Below are 15065 nucleotides of genomic sequence, written 5' to 3' on the forward strand. Positions count from 1 at the left end.
AATAATTCTAATTCCAGTCTGTGTGCCCACTTAGTGCTAATTTTTTATCCCTATGATTTCATCAACAAATATTGCAGTTATCAGCTGTTATCAGCTGTGGTTGCTTCTGAGGTAAAAAGAAATGTCTTTAGAGGACTGAAGTCATCAATCTCATTTAACCAGGACACTAAAGCTGGTAGCTAAGCTGGACATTAGTTTCAGCTCTTGAGGAGGAAGCAGAAGTTTATTACTGTCCTTCTGAGAAATCAGTCCAATTCATCAAGTTATGTCAGTGCAATTTCCATCTTTCCATCACTGACATTTTTTTTTGATGCAGGAAAGAAAGATTTTTGCTGTAAAAAGTCAAAGTGAAATGGAGACGTAACTTCAGAACTATAGGAGCGGTCATTGACTGTTGTCCCTAAAGAGAACAACCACCTTTTCCCTGGACACGGAACCTTTCACCGTCACAAGCTCTATCTTTGTCAGCAGGTGGAATTTGTCCACTGCTCCCGGAATCTGGAGATCAGAAGCTCCTTGTCAGTGACATGTAACTCTCACTGGGACATGGCCGCAGCTTTGATATTCCTGCTTTCCCAAACTGTTGTCCTAAAGGAGCTTGGGGAGATAACAAACTTCAACCAGAAATAGAAATAGCGCTCACCTCGCTGATTTCAGAGAGCAGCACTTACATTATTGAATGGATAAGACTATTCATGTGCCTTGCTTGTCCAAATGAATAGAAGGAATATCTTTGAATGTCTTTCAGAACAGGATACAGAAAAGAGAATCTCACACAGGTATGAAAACATTAAACAAGCACTTCCACCAGGGGAAAAAAGAAGACAGGAGACTCTGAGTTCATTTAAATGAACGACAGTAACTCTCCTAGACCTTTAACGGGAGCAAGATTTTATCTGAGATGAGAACCAAAGAGACAGAGTGAGGTAGGCTAAGAAAGAGGGAAGTTATTTCTGATAGTAAAGACTAAAAATAGACTTCATCCAGTCCAGCTGTGACTAAACAAGTGTCTTTAGTGAAACAAGAGACAGCAGAAAGATTAGGAATTCACTGAGAGTGCCTCTGTGACAATGTACGTCACCACGGATAATTAACCCACACTAAGCCTCCACAGCTCCCAACAACCCAGTAGGAGATCCTATGGAGGTTCTTCAAGGGAATCACTTCAAGCCTCCAAAGCACTAAAACCAGTGGCTTCACTACCAAGGCAGGGGTCCTCTCAACATGAAGCCTTGGAGCAGCAAGAAAGCTGCGCAGACATTTGGGAACAAACTGCACTTTTCCCTTCGTGTGGTAGCCAGGAAATGAGTTATTTCTGTTCAAATTTGGCTGTCTAAACCCAAATAACTCAATATGAATATGCCACATTCACCAAATTTGGTAGGTAAAACCAGTTGACCAGGCAAAATAGTCAAACCACAAATCAGGTTGCTAAAGGACTAAGAAAAGAAAAAAAAAAGGAGAGGATTAAGAAAAGTTTCCAAGTGCTAAAAAGGATGCAAAGTTTTGTAAGCAAAGTACCAACAGTCAAATTTCCTAAATAAAATAAACAAATTAGCAACCAAAAAGCTGTAATATTGTTCAAACCCTCTGATAAAGTTAGGCAGATCTGTAATAATAGATAACAAGGTCTCAGTCTTGACAGAAACTTCTTCTGCCATGGGTGAGGCTGAGGCAATTAGCATGCATTTCTATTAGAACCTACTTTCAAGTGTAGTTTTTTCACCTGTATATAGTGGGTAACATTAACACAGGTAGACATAGACAGGAATGCTTAGGTATTTAAAAAAAAAGAAAAAAAAAAAAAAGAAAAGAAATTAGCTGAAGAGTATCTTGCTTGGGAAGTCCATTGAGAATAACACTTAAAAAGGGTTCTGCAACTATAGGTTGAACTATTTGCAGATCCTTGGGAATGTTCTTAGATTACCAAAGCAAACATAACTCTTCAAGCCTGCAGACTCTGAAAAGGCAGCATTAGAAGAGGCTTCCTTTTGAAATAGAGAACTAAATTTGTTATTTATAAAGCACTCCAAACTGGATCCACCCAAACCACTCTATGACCACTAATATCAAAAGAGATACACACTGAGACTCCTCCCCAAAGTCGAGGAGGAAATTCAGGTTAAGGCACAGCACACTTTTGAATGCACACAGAAACTGATCTAAGTTAGCTTTACAAAATCAAAAAGCCCAACATACTAAAATGCATATGAACATTTACAAGATTTTATTAATAAAACCTTCACTTCTGAATTCAATTTAAATATGTGAACAGAACAAACCAAGCCAGCACCACTTTCAGCTCCACACAGAATCCTGCAGGACAAGGTTTAGCATCTGTTTTAGCTGGATTGGTGTGGCTGAGAGCAATTAACTGATTCCAGGTGGCAGGAGCTGTGGCAGAGGAAGAACGGGAGGATTACTTCTTGTGCTTTTTGCTGCTTCCCCCTCCCAGTAGTTCTGTAGGTTTCAAGGATAAGAAAGCTGTGTTTGTAGAGCACCAACTCAGTTTTACTCCTGAGTTCCAGTCTTAAAACGTGTCACATGTGAAAGTGCTTTTCTTCCCTTCCACTGGCACTGGCCATTTCCCACATCCTCTGTGTCAAAATCCCAGCCAAAGAATGGCAGTAGGGTCTGACAAAGAAATTGCAAAGTTAACTTCCTTTCTTTTTTTTCATTTTTTTTTTTAATCATTATTACTATTTTTCTATGGTAAATTATAAACTTCATTCCTTAGTATTCCTCTGAATCTTGAGCATCTTCCAAATACTTTCACAGCATATGTTAAAGAAATAACATATTGGGATGGTTGTATTTATAGCAGAGCTTCAGTCATTATCATTCAGCTCTAATTTCTCCACAAAGACTGTGTTAATGTTTCTTTGAACAGTTTCATCACATTAATGAATTCAAAAGATTTTGCTGTTTCTAAAGTGGTGACAGAAACAGCAGTTTGACATCAGAATAATGAATTTAACCAGCTTTCTGATTACCATGCCAAATTTTACATCTCCTGGGCACCTGAGGTAATGTCTATTCTTATCCCATAATCTATAAAGCTTCAGCTACTTCTGTTATTGCTTTTTTATGAGTAAGCTTTTGATCTCCAGTAGATTCCTACATAATAAAAGAGGCACGCAGGTATTTTCCCTGCATGAAGAATTCAAAGGTCAAGAATAAGAAAAGAAATGTTTGATCTGATGACCTTAATGCACAACACTGGTTTACAACTGTTTTAAATTTTTTCAAGTGCGTATAATTAAACTTTTAAGGTATTTGGAAGTTGGGCAAACAGCTATAATTAAAGGCAAGGTGCTTCTATTTAAAGCACTGAGACAGGGAAAATGGAATCAAAGAATATCCCAAGTTGGAAGGGACCCACAAAGATAACTGCTAGGTTAGAAAAGCAATTCCTTCTTTTCATTTTAGGAAACAAGAAGCCAGGATCATTATATAAAACCCATTTGTACTGGGTTTTAGGGGTGAGGTGTGGGCAGTGGGGGCTGTGGGGGTTTTTCCCACCAGCCCCAACTCGGCTGCACCGCAGGGCACAACCCTGCAGAAATGTGTTGAAGAACAGGCAAAACACTGCCCAGAAGGGTTTTGCTCATAGGACTGAGGGGAAAAAAGGTCAAGAAACAGCCCTGCCAGTGATAATGGAGCGTGATAATGGAGCGTGATAATGCTGTGGGCATCAGAGCAGGGACTCTCCTGCAGTCCCTGGGGACACTGTAATAGGGCAGGTTTTCCTCTTGCAGACCCCACAGGATCAGACATCTACACTGCAGACTTGGTTCCTAAACACTGTTCTCAGGCAGGGTTTGGCTGTACCTTTAGACAATTTTAAAGGGATAATGTATTCAAAGGTTTTCACCATTTTCTATGCAGTGACAAAATCAGCAGATTGCTTGATGTCATAACAGATAATTTAACCAGCTCCTGATCAATCATTTGTAAAAGTTTATATTCACTGGGAATTTAAATTTGCTTGTCAGAGACCTCTAGTAATTCTCTCATGCTGTCAAAAAGGTGTCTCGAATGGAAAAATGTTTAGGTAAAATTGCATTTGGCAAATGTATTAAATCAGCGTTGCCAAGAAAGCTTGGCACCATTGCATGTGTAGTGGGGAGGGGGGTTTGTGGTCCCTTCATGACAGCTCCACTCTGCTGCTCCTTCCTCCTCACACTTTTCCCCTACCCCAGCCTGGCTCCTTCCCCCAGGCTGCAGCTCTGCAAGAACAGCTCTTCATGGGTCCTCTGCAGGCTGCAGTTCTTCGGGATAAACCTGGTCCAGAGCAGATTCTCTTGTGGGCCACAGTTCACTCAGGCAATAGCCAACTGCTGGATATTCCCTGAATGTACCTCCCAAGCCTTAAACAGAGCAAAGGAGAATGTATATTCAGCTGTTGCTGAAAAGCAAGGTCCTTTATTTTATGCCACCCTTCTCCACTATTCTGAGACAGGATTTTACAACATACAGACCTACTAGATTATGGTCTGAAGTAAATCCCACAAAAGAACAATGTGGAAGAGTATAAAGACAGTTTGCCAGGACATTTATCTCTTCCATTTAAGCCTAGAAACACAGAATAAGTATTATGTATATATATATATATAGTCTCCCAAAAGGCTGAAAATAGCAATAGGCAATCCCAGTGGCTTGAAATACCGTCTAGAGATGGTGTGCTCTTGTTCTGAAAATCAGTTAGGAAGAGAAGGGTCTTTTTGTTCACTGTATTGGGATTCAGTTGAGACTCTTTAATAAGGAACACTGAAACAGAACTTGACTTTCTCCTGGATGAAACCACAGTACATATCACCACCTTAAAAAAAACCACATCTCAGAATGGTTCAGTACAGTAAGTGAAGACAGATTAGGATAAATAGCAGGACCATTACTGACAACTGGGAAGAAATCAGAAAAGTGTGCTTCCCTACTCAAATATGGCTCTCTCTAATGTGTAGGCATAGTTTTCACAACTGGTATTTTAACAAAAATATGTCATAAATGGGATTATACACCTTAATAGTAAATTACCTCAGCAAATACTTTTTTTTTTACCTGTGAAAAAACCTAACCTCAAAAGTATGCACTTCATTATTTAGCTAGAAGTTTAGGCATTGCAGTTTGGAGACATAACAAGAACAAACTGGATGAAATAGGAAAAATATTAAAATGTTGTACTTGTTAGATGCATGGGAAGTTTTAATAATGCATATAAGTAATTTTTAATCATAAAATTTAAGAAGATGTGGGTATGCTCAATTAGCATAGTCCACTGAATACACAGAGGTTCTAGGCCTGAGCCCTGTCCTCACTACTCCATAAATCTTTTCTTGCCTCAGAGAAGATGGATGAAGATCCACAAAATTATTTTAGGTACATAACATTTGGTCATCATATCTGTGACCTGAAAAGAAACGGAGGGGTTTATCTTTAATCTAAATATATTTCTACAACACCATTAAATATTTGTCATTATATGAAGTACAAACATGACCTGCATCCTGTTTTCTAGTTCAGCATGTCAAAAAAAATATGTGGCCAAAAGTTCTTCCCCCTGCACAAAGAAACAGTTTGCTGCACGTGATTCATATCAGCCCCTTCACTACAGACAACCTTGTCACCACAGGATTGTGAGTATAAGAACAATAAAATAAACAGAGAATTCTCAGTGTTTTCTTCAGTGAGATGATGGGCTGTGAAAGGTACTGGACCGACAGCTCTGAGAGGTGAAGTCCTCTCCTGAATTGCTACAGTGGAGAGAAGAGCGATGGAATTTCCTCCGCACCCTCCCGGGTGTGTAATCTATCCCTGACCTTGAGAAGTGCCCGTTTCATCATCAGCCTCTCCACTGAAACTGCTCCCAGAAACGGCACCTTCTCATCAGGGAGCAGACTGAGAAAGAGCATCAGCTCCTTGCAGCCCAGAGCACACGTAGGAAGAGCTCTCCTGTGCGTGGCTGATCCTCCCCTCCCTGAGCAGCACTGGCACTGCCACTGATGCATCTTGTACAGCTGCAGGCTCACACTCTCACTGGTTGAAAGGATAAGGATTAAAACCTTCTTCTAAAAGTTAAGGCAATACAGAACCTACACCAAGAAATAGCTGATCATTTAAGGACTTATATGTCCACACTGGCAATGTTCTTCACAGATGCATATTTGTTGCTATTTTTAACACAGAAAAAGGTTTGGGACATTTACTTCTGTTTTCCTCATTAGAAATATATGGCATTGCACTGTTCCAATGTTTGATAGAATATCTGGGGAAAAAAATCCCTACCCCAAGCTGTCTGTGCTTTGCTGCACAATTGAAAAAGTGCTAAGTATGGAAGGAGGAAAAAAGAGCTGGAATGGGTACAAACAAGTTACACATAAATTTGTTGAACAGATTACTCTATTGTTCAACAGCAATTAACAATTTTCATCTTAGAAAAAACAATTCCAGTATTAAGAACAGAATCTATATATATTATAAAGGGAGGTTTAACAAGATATAACAAGTGGGATCCAGTCTTAAAATTCTTACTTGATGGTAAATGTCACACAAGAAATAAGCATGAAATATTTCTGTGTATCTTCAATCTTTTAATTCAGAAGAGATAAGGGTGAAGAGGGCAAATACTTTCATACATGAGTGCTGAAAATAGAAGATGAAAGGGAAACAAGAAGCAAGAGGAAAGTAGACAGAAAAGTTAGGATTTTTTAAAACCCTGTGTTAAATTTAAATTATATCTATAATCTAGGAGACACTAACACTGTGACATGAAATTTGTCTGTCTAGTGTCTACACACACTTCTAAAACCCGTACTTAAAAACTTTTGAAAAGGTATCTTTGAATTTGGATGGGCATGGACAAAACTGAAGTAAAGGTTTTCTGGGTGCCATTTGATAACTGTAGGTGAAATTCATACTCTGTGTGACTGCAAAACAAACAGCAGGCGATGCCCACTCTAGGAAATCTCAGTGGGATTTTTAGTCATAGTCTTGTTGTGGAAAATGTTAGGAATAATGGTATTTGATATTCAGTGTCTCCTGCAAACTGCCAGTGTTGGAATTTCCCTTCCTGAAAGCATCTATTTGATATTTGGGCTTCTTACTCTTCCTCTCCCCCACCCCCCCCTGCTCATTTATGTGTGTGTGGTTTTCCTTTTAACTCTCCACCCCTTTTTAATTTAAATAAAACTCTGGGGAAAAAAAGAGAAACAGAAGATCACAGGATGTGAAGATGCCATTCTGGGAACTAGCAAGCAGTCTCAAGAGTAAAAGAAGCCAAGTGATCTTTCAAGTGGGCTATTACTGTAGTTGTGGGAGCAGAATAATGAAACTGAACAGAATAATTGGCCTAAATATCTGGTTAGAGGGCCGGTACTGAGAAAAGAGCATGAAAGGCTCCACTAAAACCACAGAAAGGTGGGTGTTCCTGCAATCAGCACAGAAAAAAAGCATTGGAGAAGTCTGTAAACTAAAGAAGAGGGGGAGGGGAACCACTGGAAAGAAATCCAAGCAGAGGGGGGGAGAAATGCCCACTAAATCTTTGAAAGTCTAGAGGAAAAGAAAGCAGTTGATTGTATTTGCTGACATTCCAAGGATGGCAGTTGGGAAACAGCAGTCAGAGGAGGAGCAGCATCAGGAGGTACACACTGTAAGAGAAATATGGGTGGCTCCTGAGATATATGTAGGAACACTTTTATGTATTTTTAAAACAAAGACACAACTTGTATTATATATATATATATATAAAAGAAGAACTTCAACTATCACTTCAAGGAGAAAAATAAACAACCATCCTCTCCAAACTGGTTATCTCCATGAGCTGAAGACTTTTCAATTAACTTCTGAATAGATAAAGCAGTGAAGTCAGCAGTATACTCAGATAGGATGTTCAACCTTGTCAACACTTACATTAGAAAACACCCAAAGATGTATGGTCCGGTTTTACCACGCTATATATCTGTATATCAGGGACTCTTGCAGTGACTGAGGTGAAAGATTAAGGTACCAGCATTTTCCACACCCTTACTATGTACTTCTGAAAGTAACTCTATAAGCTACCATAAACAGTCCAAACCCAAACATCTCCTATTTTCAGTTCTGATGTCAGAAACACACAACACAGCTGATATTCCTGTCAATGAACGGTTATTAAAATGACAGTATCAACAGGTGATAATTAAACTACAGCAAGGCATAATCTGTATAAACAGCATTCCCAATTTCAAGTGACAAAGCAGAAAAGAAGTCGCTTTTCATTGTCTGGTTTGTATTGGAATTCCATAAATGATGTGCAGATCAAGATCTATTAGCAGGAGTACCAATGCAAGGGGCATGTGTGTGCTAAGGGCCTCAATACAGAGAAACATCCCCAGAAAAGAGGAAAACTACTGTAAGGTTCAAGCTTTTCCTAAAAAGTCAGCAAAACTGGTTCATTTCAAATTCAAAATGTCCAGATGATATTTTGAAACAGCTAAAGGAAAGTGACTAAAAATCAAAATTATGTGTTAATATCACAAATACTGAGAAAGAAATTTATTTCTGGGTAAATATGCAAAATAAACCAAAAGAGATAATATCTTTAGTAGAGCAGCTGCTACAATTGGGAGCAAAAGATGTTTTTACTTTGGGGCACAAAATCTTTCGTGTAAAGCACACGTGCATTCCTGAAGGCATCTCAATTTTTTTTAATTTTGACAATAAAAGACATCACTGCTTCACTTACATCACCAGCTGATCACAGCTACAGCAGTGCTACTTCAATAAAACACTGAGGGATCAAGCAACCAGAATGAACTGGTTAATACAGATTTATTCTAAAGAAAACTAATTGCAAAGAGAAAGACCTTGATGTCAGAGAAATAAAGAAATTATATAGGAAAGAAGCTTAGATCCTGCATTTTCACATATATTCTTGGATCAGATTTATTTATTTTGTTTTAATACTGCTGTGATATTGCATGGTAAGTCCTGCACTCATTTGGGTAACCCTACCATCTCAGATTCATCTTTTACACTATTATATATTCACAGTATGCTGAAGAAACTACCACTTTCCTATTTCTCTCATTTTTTATGCAGAGAAACTATGAAAGAAAAAAAAAAGAGAAATGACAGGACTATCCTTGACTTAAATGGAACAGAGGCTCCACCTGAGAGTTGTTCAAGGTCATGTATAAATACTGTGCTACAGCAAAGAACTGCACATCCCTTTCAGAAACCCCATTCATATCTGAGCATATCTTCTTTTTCATAGCTAATGGCCCCCTGAAAAGCCTTCTGGTAATACCTTCATCTTAGTTACTTGGCTGAGAAGAAAAACAAACAAACAAAACTGAGCAATAACCTGCACTACAGCTCTGTTGACCCTGCACACCCCACTTTCATGAATTCTCTTGTTAAAGACATTCTGCTTCCCTCCCAGAACTGCTGAGGGTTTCAAATGATAAAGCAGCTTAGTAAACGTAATGTCTTGCAATAGAACTGGAGGAGCTGGGCCTCAGTATTGTTTTGCTTTACTTTTCCAATGGGGCTAATTCACAGTCCACCCTGTAAAAATGAGGCAAAAGCTTGGTATGAAATAACTGTGTAAAGTAACAAAAATTAATAACAGGTGTACATTCAGAATTCTGAGCAATGGCTCTTTGAATCACTGGTTTTTTAAAAACTCAAATCTTCTTAAAAATTACCAACTACCAGAAAACTGAAAACTGGTGGTGCTAAGGCTACACATCACTTTGACAGCAGATAACTTGTTCTTAGTCTAAAAATCTCCTGTTTATGCCTATGGGGGTTGCATTATTGGCTATTTGCCCTTAGGCAGTGGTAAAACCAGTACCATTGGAAGGGTGTTCTGTGGAAAGGTGACACAATCTGGATAAGTTGATACTTCTGCAGAAAAGCAAATACTATTGAAATTCCAAGCATGCATACACAGGGAATTTTTAGAAAGATGCTTCCCACATGAGGCTACAATTTAATTTTTTGGAGGGTAGTATTTCTGGTGAAAATACAGCAAATCCCTTGCTTTTGGCTTAGTCATGAAAGGGAACAAAACTGAGGTGTGTAGTGATTAAAAGATTTGGGCTAGTTTCCTTTACAACATTTTTTTATGCTGGAGGGAAAAGAAATCACAGATTGAGAGTGCTATTGTGTTATTTCTTAGTTTGCAATTTACCAACTTCTTATGTAAGAGCAGTCCTGGAGAGCAGTCTGGAAAAACAGGGAAGTGTTTCATAGAGCTGTTATATAAAATTTCTGAATAGGATACCATAAATAATTAATCCAAATGAAAGAACTGGGGAATCTTTTGACAGGTGTTAAACATAAAAAGAACAGTGATTGGCCTCTGTCCTTTTTTTTAAAACAAAAACAAAAACAAAAAACAAAGATGCCAACAGTGACTACAGAAACTCAGAAATTTTGTAGGGCTTTTACTAATATAAGTTCTAAAGATAAAATGTATTATGTGTTAAAGGTCTCTTCCAAACAAAATGATTCTATGATTCCAACACATAAAAAAGAAATCAGGAAGAGTTATGTAATTCTTGTTTAGTACCTCTCTTAAAAAGGAAGTTCATTATGGTATTTCAATTCCAGTAGTTTTCAGTTTTAGCTTCAGAGATCCATATATATGTATCTGTGCCTCAGAATGAATATTTCAATAAAAATTATCACTGTGTTTCAAGGAAAATTTTATTGAAGTTCAGTTTAAAACCAAGTTATCTCTGGTAACTTACTGCAATACAGTAATCTGGAACATAATGGAGATGTTCAAATACATTTTAAAAATTAAGAAGGTTCTACCTGGCTAAATCAAGTTATTGCATTCATCAGAAATCGAGTTATTACATTCATCAGAGATCAGTTGTTATCCACTATCACAATGCAGTTTTGTCTTCCTGAGTCTTCAGAAAACAGGAATATTGACAATCATCGCTGTAAACAAAAATCAAGAACTTCCTCATGGGACTTTTTCTCAGGGTTAATTTAGTTTGGAATCCTTTGTTGCAAAAGTCATGTAAAACTTTTACTGGCTAAGCAAACCACGCAGAAAGTTGCTCAGAAGAGCTATAAAGCCAAACACATCTCTGGTCAAAACCCATCAGTTCCTATCAGATGTTACCTGAGCAGGGAACCCGGCCCACATCTCTGCTTGTGTGTGCATACGAGGTTTCTGAAATCCACAGCTTCACTATCACCTTTTCCACAGAGTCCAGTTAGTGTGGAAGTGATGGTCTCACCTTATATCCAGCCCCACTCCCACAGTATTTCTGCATTTCCAGGGTGGGGACAGGGGAAGGTCACTACCTCAGCTGCAGACCAGTGTAGGTAATGTTCCTTTGTATTTACTCAGGACATAACATAAACAGCAAAAAATTGTACAATAACTAAGTTATTGTATCTTAAGAGCAGAAATGTCTGAAGGTGTCTGAGGAACATCAATTATGACGTCCCCACCACAACTAAAATCCCAGAATCTCCATTACTGCAAACATTCTGCAGTCAAAATATAGTGGGAAGCAAGTAGAGGTTTTGAATGTTTTAATCTGCTGCACACTCACTGCGAGGGAATCTTCCTGTTTCAGGGCAGGGTGGGGAAATACATCTTCTATTCTAAAAGCTTAGGTTAACATTTATTTTAAATATGGATAAGGGTTGGGTTTCATTCTTCTTCACAAAAACATAAGCCTTTCTAGTTATTTCAAACATCATTTGAAAGTCATTTCTCATTTTCAAAACTCTTCATTTGCTTTTTTTTTGCACTCACATAATCAGTTGATTCCAAATTGTTCCTTTCTCTTTTATGGATACTTCAGGAATTTTTCTCCTTATGACTCAGAAGCCTTCCCTGCACCTTCTTCCTTTTCAAACCATTTGCTTGTGCCTCTGCTTCACTGATTCCAAAATTACAAATCTTATCTGAAAATAATTCTCTTTCCTAGTGTTTTTCTTAACTCCATTAGTGAGAAGATTGTTGTGCTGACCATTATGCACAGTTCTCCTTCCTGTCCTATCTAACCCTGCTATGTTTGGAAATCCAGGATTTGAAAAAAATCTATGAAGAATAGTGTAGGTTGTGCACACAGGAACGGGATGTGTAAATTATGGGGATTACTAACAAAAGAGCAAGGTTGCAGGGGAATCACTGGTAGTTCTAGGGGAGCATTAAGGTACTTAAGACCACAAGTCTCTATTAGACCTCAATAGGATTTTTATTCCTAAAACTCTTCATGGGCTTTTGTTTTGTTTTAAATACTACAACTAGTAATAAACAAACACTACTCATCACTATAGTTTTACTCAAAATTCATCATTAAGGTTCAGCACTTTGAAGCACAATAGTGTTAAAAGAAAATATTCACAACAGAAACTCTGGTATTTTACACTAAAAGATATAATGAAAGAACTGAAACTTCTGAATCTACTGAAGTTTATAATTAATTAAAGACAACAACAAAAGATTCTCTCTGACCATATAGTAACACTGTCTTCCTATTTTCCCTTTTATTTTCCTTACATAATATCATTGTGGTGTTACTTAAGAGCAATTTTGGCTTGCAGTTTTGTTTTGATTTGCTTTTAAAACTGCTCTAAGCAGTTTAAAGACATGAAAAAACCCATAAGTGGCATTTTGGATTTAAAAAAAAAAATCATAAAGCAGAATTTCACAACTTTTTATACACACAGAGAACACTCTTAGAAAACAACTACAAGGATATATAGACGTCAATAGTATTATCTCATCTAAATATACAAGATCATCTAGAAATCTGTGGAGTCTCCTAACAAACAATTTAGGTATATTGTACTGTACATATCTCTAGCACAGCTCAGTTACCCTAAAAAAACCTCATTAACTTCTGTTCATTTTCAGCTAAGCCTCCAGTGCAATTCTTTCACATAACACAAATTTTTTGTTTTCAAATCCTCTGTGGGAAATCTTAACCTTGATTGCACCTCCGTTTCTATGTGGAGAGTGCCACGCTCCATGGATTTGGCAGCCTTGCATACACAAGGGTCTGTTAGCTCTGTAATTAATTTTATGCCCATGAAAGCATAAATACATATGGGTACACATTTTATCATCTGTTTCTTTCCTTTAATGAAGACTGTGATTCCATGAGATGAAGGAAGAAAATGCTCTTTGCTGCTGACTCACTGTAAAAGCAGTAGAGATTCAGACCAGTGGTTGAAGTGATGTTGAACAAAAATTGGCTGCTTGTCTCTGTTCTGCACAGTACTAAATATTTTATCAACATGCACTACTCAAAATGCTCAAAATTTCATCTCTGAAATAAAAAAAAGTACAAGTGCTTATAACCTCTGCTGCTTTTGAAGCTTTCCCACTACGAGAATACTGATAGTGAGGCTATTTGGAGCTTAAACTCATTAGTAGAGTGAATTAAACATATCATAGGGAAATTCTTTTCAAGAAAAGTGGGCAACTGGCAACATTTAAAAGAAAAATCATCATCATCATAATCCCTAATTAGACATAAACAATCAAGGAGAAACATGTATAGCATTTCACAGGAAAGTTTTGGCAATGCTCGACTTTCACTGCTAAGGTTTTGGACTGCACTTGCCAAACATTGTTTGATGAAGGGCTAAGGGTTGTTGATGGTCCCTCTCATTCTCTTCAGGAATTCATTCGGTCAAAATTGTTTTGAGAATACATGGAAAACCCTGCAAATAGTGAGAGTTTCTTCCTAACCTACTGACAAATGCAGCCAGTAGCAGAATGAGACACTAAACTGGAGACTGAGAAATTCCATTATTTCTTCCAGTTCCAAGTCACGTTCCAAGGCAGATTGGAGCTGATGGAGACATGCTACTTTCAACTCAGTATTTTTTTACAGAAATTTTTCCAATGCCATGCATTATTGCCATGCACTAATTTTGCAGGTCTGTGCTTAAGATTGTGTTTCTATCATCTAATTCTAAGCACAGTCACTCATTTTATAGTGCATACAGTTCTATCTCTACAATGTATTTTAGTCTGTGGCTGCTAATGATGCTGCCTCTTCACTTAATTCCAAATATACTGTCGAGATGCATTCTAAGTCATTACGATATTATCAAACACATCAAAGATAAAAATGCATTTCTATTTCCCAAATAAATTCCATCTGAATGTAATAAAGAGTTTGGCATTGAATGCAATTGTTTTGATAATGTAACCTAGAAATTTCAACACTTACTAATCCTGAACAAAATTTTACAAGGCACCTTTTGTTCATTTGCCCATCCCCTGTTTTGCACTCTAATATTCAGTCAGACTGTTGTGAGACATCTGTAAAAATTATCTGCAGCCTCTCTATTGCCATAAAATGGACAATCCACCAGTTGCCTTCATGAACTGCAGAAACAAAAGCCACCTCTCCATGCTGCACACCAGTGTGCGTTTTTGCATCTGTGAAAAGGCTTTCAGTAGGGTTGCAGTGAGTGGTATTTCTGCTGCCATTTGATGGGCAGTCTGATCCTGGTTGGTTACTGTAAAATATAATCTGAAATAGAGGTTTAGAACCATGGCATACTTTTAACTTCCTGACATACGCAGCACGGTCTGCTGTTGAGGAATTTCCTCTCTCCAAAGTGATGAGCAGACAAGGCAACACTAATGCCACTCACGCTTTGCTCAGTGGGAGGGAATGCAAAATCAGCACAGGAGCAAATATCATATTAATAGTGTGGACCTCCTTTTCCCTTCCCTCTCCCATCTCAGGTTCAGAGTTGGAAAGTGCTAACATACAGGACAGACTACGTTCTTCTTCAAGCAAAAAGAATGAAGAGAAATCATTTGGTAAGTGATCACCAGGAGAACAGAATTTACTGAAGGTAAATAACTGACCTCCGTAAGCAGTGCAGTGCTGAGCAGCTACAGCCAGGGATAGAGCCTGTCTCAGCAACAAATTCATCTCCCAGTTGTACTGGTGTCACTGAGGGTCCTCTAAATTGACAGCTGGTGTTTCTCTAGCTCTATAGTGATGATATCAACATATCACTTCATTGATGCTGCACTTATTATGATGCACTTATTAAGTATGGGTATATTTAGCATCAAA

At 38.0% G+C, this 15065-nt stretch overlaps 2 long non-coding RNA genes across 10 annotated transcripts in view; one reads left to right on the forward strand and one right to left on the reverse strand.

Moving 5' to 3' along the window:
• Window positions 1-15065, reverse strand: part of LOC126636094 (uncharacterized) — a 280135-nt gene that overhangs the window by 262001 nt on the left and 3069 nt on the right. The window lies entirely within an intron of this gene.
• Window positions 14676-15065, forward strand: part of LOC126636095 (uncharacterized) — a 9928-nt gene continuing 9538 nt past the window's right edge. The window contains exon 1 of the long non-coding RNA XR_007627899.1: window positions 14676-14803. This is a non-coding gene — a long non-coding RNA (uncharacterized LOC126636095). The remainder of the gene's footprint in view (window positions 14804-15065) is intronic.

The sequence above is a fragment of the Myiozetetes cayanensis genome, unplaced genomic scaffold (assembly GCF_022539395.1).
Source record: "Myiozetetes cayanensis isolate MyiCay16 unplaced genomic scaffold, myiCay2020 scf13, whole genome shotgun sequence".
NCBI classification, from domain to species: Eukaryota; Metazoa; Chordata; class Aves; order Passeriformes; family Tyrannidae; genus Myiozetetes; species Myiozetetes cayanensis.